The sequence below is a fragment of the Camellia sinensis genome, chromosome 2 (assembly GCF_055761805.1).
Source record: "Camellia sinensis isolate YWXY chromosome 2, ASM5576180v1, whole genome shotgun sequence".
Classification (NCBI taxonomy): Eukaryota; Viridiplantae; Streptophyta; class Magnoliopsida; order Ericales; family Theaceae; genus Camellia; species Camellia sinensis.
Window position 1 is genome coordinate 94,455,896 of NC_138962.1, and position 5,807 is coordinate 94,461,702.

Below are 5,807 nucleotides of genomic sequence, written 5' to 3' on the forward strand. Positions count from 1 at the left end.
CCCACAGCTGCTGTCCTCCTCCTCCCTCCCCATTGTCGCTGTCCTTCTCCCCCATTCTTCATCCCCGTCGTCCCTCCCCCCATCGCCGCTGTCCTCCCCCCTCCTCATCGCTGTCCGTCACAGTCACCCATCTTCCTCAGATCTAGTTCAAAACCCCCAGATCTGGTTCGATCTAGTACAAAAATGGACATTTGTTTGATTTTTTTATTATTATTATTTTTTGTTGGTGATAATGATGATGTTGATGATGATGGAGTCATTGATGTTGCCGGACAACCCCAATTTGAGTTGGGATTGTCTAATTTTTAAAATATTTGAGCTTGAATTCAACTGGAAAGCCCCAATTTCTGAAATGGGTTTTTTGAATTGATCTTTTATTTATTTATTTATTTATTTATTTTGATGAAAATGAGCTTCAGAAATAGCAGAAAGTTTGGGATAAGAACAAACCCCAATTTCTGAAATGGGTTTTTTGAATTGATCTTTTATTTATTTATTTATTTATTTATTTTGATAAAAAGGAGTTTCAGAAATAGCAGAAAGTTTGGGATAAGAACAATCTCATTGCTCCCAGTCTTGCTCATCGACCAAACTGTTACTGTTGTTTTGTGTTGCTGCACATTTTTTTTTTTAGACCGGGGAATGTTTGGGGTCGGGGAAACTTGATCCCCGTTAGGGGACGGGGGTGGGGGCGGGGACGGTGATAGGTTCCCCGTTGGGGATCGGGGCCGGGGAGATTTCCATCATCGGGGATCGGGGACGGGAAGTGCGATCCCCGACCCCGCCCCGTTGCCATTCCTATGTGGAACACTTCTATCTTGTGAGACCGAAAGGAATGAACTTCTGAAAATATATGCCACATATAAAGAGAAGATTGAAAACCTTGAGATGTCACAAGTTGCATTGGAAGAGATGGTTGGTCAAAAAGATGAAGAACTCAGTGATGCTAGAGCCACAATTGCCATGTGGAACAAAGGTTCAAAGACATTAGAAGACATCCGTAGGTCTTAATAAATGGGTTGTGACAAAAGTGGGCTAGGCTATGGTAATGCGACAGTTCACAAGGGATATGCATCTATATCACATAACATCAAGACTCAAACAAAGGGAAAGCTGAAGGTGCAACAGGGTGATTCATCTCTTCATCTGCCTAATAGGGGTAAGATCAACAAAAGAGAGGTAAAACTTGTTTTTGTTTGTCATCATTGTGGTAAGTATGGTCACATTTGTCTTTATTGTTTTGAGTTGTTTGGTAAGGTGTCTCAAAAGGGTAGAAATTCTAATACTGTTTGGGTTAAGAGACAACCTTATATGTCTAGGAGGAACACCAAAATTCATGAGGGTGTTCACAACGCTAAGACATTTACCAAGACTGCCAGTCCTGATTCTGCTAAGACTAAAAAGATATGGGTGAGAGAGGATGACTTGACTTGTTTTGTTGTTCACACTGCTCTGAAAGCACGAGACTTACACATGTGGTATCTTGATAGTGGGTGCTCTCGTCATATGTCTAGTAACAAATCCTACTTCATTTCTCTTGAAAAATATGAAGGATGAATTGTTACTTTTGGAGATGGTGGCACTTCTAGAGTCATTGGTAAGGGTTCTTTAAGTGTGGCTGGTCTTCCCAAGCTCGAAAATGCATTACTTGTAGATGGCCTTAAAGCAAATCTTTTGAGCATTAGTCAAATGTGGGATTCTCACCATGAAGTATTATTTTCAAAAAATAAATGTGAAATTTTAGATAAGAAGGGAAATATTGTCGTGCATGGGGTTCGCACATCTGATAACTGCTATGGGATTGTTACCACTAATGATATCACTTGCCACTCAGCCATCATAAGTAATAGTGATTTGTGGCATCAAAGATTAGGTCACATGAATTTCAAAGACCTAACTAAGATAGCTAACAAAGAGCTTGCGAGAGGAGTACCTAAAATAGGTAAGAATGTAAACCATGTGTGTGGACCATGTCAACTTGGGAAGCAAACCTGTGCCCCTCATTAAAAGGTGAACAACTTCGTAACCAAACATCCTCTTGAACTGGTTCATATGGATCTTATGGGACCCACTCACACTGAAGGCATTGGAGGTAAAAGATACATTTTTTTAACCGTGGATGATTACACTCGTTTTTCATGGGTTAATTTTTTACGAGAAAAATCTAATACATTTAATGCTTTCCAGACTTTAGTCCTCAAAATCCAAAATGAACAGGATGTTTCTATTGGGCGTATCATAAGAATCTGAATTGATCATAATCGTGAGTTTTCTGCCCATATTACTTCACAACAAAATGGAGTTGTTGAGAGGAACAGAGTTGTACAAGAGATGGCTAGGGTCATGTTCCTTAGCAAGAAAGTTTCTCCAAAGTTTTGGGCTGAAGTCTTAAATACCGCGATTTATGTTGTGAATCGTGTGTATTTAAGGCCCGACACTTTGCAAACTCCATATGAATTGTGGAAGGGATTGAAACCTAATGTAAAACATTTCAAAACTTTTGGGAGTAAATGTTACATTTTCAATGATAGAGAGCCTTTGGGAAAATTTGACTCCCGAAGTGATAAAGGTATTTTTCTAGGGTATTCAACCACTAGTAGAGCTTTTTGTGTCTATAAGTTACAAACTTTGTCTTTAATGGAATCAATCAACGTGGTTATAGATGACACAGGTTCTCCTACTTCAGCGATAAATAAGGAAGAAAATGGTGAGTCTCCAATCGTAGATACTGAACCATAAACTCAAGGAGAAACAGAGGTCCAATCTCAAGAAGGTGAGCCAGTACCAACTTCTAAGGTAAGTTCGAGTCCAAAGAGTGCACCAAGAGACACCACTTCTGATGCTCGTGTCACTACAAGTCCAAAGTTCAAACCATCAGCAAGGGTAAAACTAAATCATCCGGCTCAACAGGTGATTGGAAGTGTCTCAGATCAGATGAAAACCTGAAGACAAATTCGGGAAGAGGTATCTCATATGTGTTATGTTTCATTAATTGAACCTAATAATATAAAAGAGGCCTTACTAGATGATAGTTGGGTCAATGCTATGCATGAAGTGTTAGGTTAATTTGAACGTAACAAAGTTTGGACTATTGTTCCCAGACCTAGAGACATGAATGTGATAGGTACCAAGTGGATATTTAAAAATAAATCTAATAAGAATGGTACTGTGGTTAGATATAAAGTTAGGTTGGTTGCTTAAGGCTATAGACAAGTAGAGGGTGTTGATTATGATGAGACGTTTTCCCTGTTACACGTCTCGACTCTATTCGCATTTTACTGGGTTTTCTTGGTTTCAAATTGTTTCAAATGGATGTGAAAAGTGCCTTTCTGAATGGGTACTTGAAAGAAAAGGCTTATGTTGAGCAAACAAAAGGGTTTGAGGACCCAAAATGTCCACACCATGTCTACAAGTTAGACAAGGCGTTATATGGGTTGAAACAAGCCCCTCGAGCTTGGTATGAGAGACTTAATACCTTTCTGCTTGATAATGATTTTCAAAGGGATAGTGTAGACAAGACCTTATTTGTGAAACATACTAAGTCTCATATACTTGTTGCTCAAATTTATGTTGATGATATTGTATTTGGATCCACTGTTGATTTTCTTGTGAAATATTTCTCGGATTGCATGACACATGAGTTTGAAATGAGCATGATGGGAGGAGTTATCTTACTTTTTGGGTCTTCAAATTAAACAGCCTCCTTCAAGCATGTTTGTTTCTCAGTCCAAGTATGCCAAAAATCTTGTGTCTAAGTTCGGTCTTGAGTTAGCCAAACATGCTCGCACTCTCATGAGCACTAGCCTTCACCTATCCAAAGATTCCTCTGGTACTAATGTTGATCCTATCCTTTATAGGAGTATGATAGGGAGTCTTCTTTACCTCATAGCTAGTCGACCTAGCATTGCATTTAGTGTAGGGGTCTGTGCCCGTTCTTGCGGCCAAACGCATCATTAAGTATGTTAATGGGACACTGGGGTATGGGGTTTGGTTTTCTACTGACACTACAACTGAAATTACTGGTTTTTCTGATGCCGACTGGACAGGGTGTGCTGATGATCGTAAGAGCACATCTGGAGGGTGTTTTTACCTTGGAATAATTTGGTTGCCTGGCATAGTAAAAAGTAAAATGCCATTTCTCTTTCGACTGCTGAGGTTGAGTATATTACAGCAGGGAGTTGTTGTGCACAAATTTTGTGGATGAAGCAAATGCTTCATGACTATGGTATAGACTAGAATACTCTCACTCTTTCTTGTGATAACATAAGTGTCATCAACATTTCTAAAAATCCTGTCCAACACTCTTGCACCAAACCTATTGACATTCGTCATCATTTCATTCAAGAGCTATTGGAAGAGGGCCTTGTTGTTCTTGAACATGTACCCACTGAGCATCAAAAAGCTGATATTTTTACAAAATCCCTTGATCTTCTTAGGTTTGAGTTCTTTAGAAAGACCTTGGGTGTAGTGCTCAGTCACTAAGGTGTTACCTATTACTTGAGTGGGTGAGAGTGATTGGTTTTATGTGTACTTGGATGGTATAATCTCATTTTCATTGATTCTTGTCATCTTTGCATTTAGACTCATACGAACACCTTTCATGTTACTCGTAAGATTTCATTCGTCTTTGTTCATAGCTCATTCTGAATGCTTATACTCATTGACTTCATGATCTCATTCTGTATACATCCTTGAGATAAACTATTGTAGGCGTTTCCGCATAAGTGATCAAAGTTCTCTATGGATCTCTAACAGTGTCTCTCATCCATTCTCAGAGGAATTGATCGATACTGGCATATCATGTGTGATGTTGAGTTTCTAACCCATCTACCATCATTTTTCATTTCCACGGTTCCTCCCTCAGTTCATTGAAGTCCAGGTATTAGAAAAAGGCTTCCTCAGAGGCACCAGCCAGGCCATCCTTATTGATTTCATGCTTCTCTAGTTTGGTCTCTATACTCTTGACCAGTGAGTGCCCACATGCAAGAAAAGTCAAAAAAAAAGAAAAAAGAAAAGGAATTCATTGATTGAGGGGAGCCTCCCTTTTACTCAACAGATACCCCTTGATTTCTAATGGTTTGACTTTTCTCAGTAATATTTAATTACTCTTGCCGGAGGTCCAACCATCCGATCACTACGAGTATTAACTCTAGCTCTGTGGCCTTTCAAGGATTGCACACACACATATTCATTATGTGAGATCTCATGTTTGTCTATGAGTTGTGTATTCTCATGTAGCTTATTCCCATTGATCAATTTTTATCTGATTTGCTCATGATATTGTGTTTTATATTGTCAAATTGTGAGTTAGCAGCTTCATGGTTTGTGGATTATCTCATCTTAATGTCACATTCTTGCTATTGTGTTCACCTCTGTTTGTTTTAGGTCCCACTTGACAGTGTGAGTTGGTTTTTAATCTGCTCAGAAGGGTGCATTTTGCATTGTTGTTTTTTTTGACCCCGCTTGAGCGGAAATGTCACTCTTCCAACACTTTTGTAGAGGCGACAAACTTCTGAGAGAGTGTTTTTGGCGCTTGAGCGCATGATTCTTTGCTTGAGTGTAGCCACGAGTGTCCAGGCTCTCGCTCGAGCGTTTAAACCCTCGTTTGAGCGGACTGGTTTGCTTTAAAAACCCGGCCCTTGACTCTTCACTTCATTTTTTCTCCCAAATTCCATCTTTCTCTCTCGTAGGGTTCCTTTGGCGACTTCGTTTTCATCCCTCCTTGGTTTTGGATTGGTGTGCTTATCTCAGTCCTCTATTTCCTGTGCTCCATCGTCGTCTCAGTCATATCCTTTTCTAAACGTAAG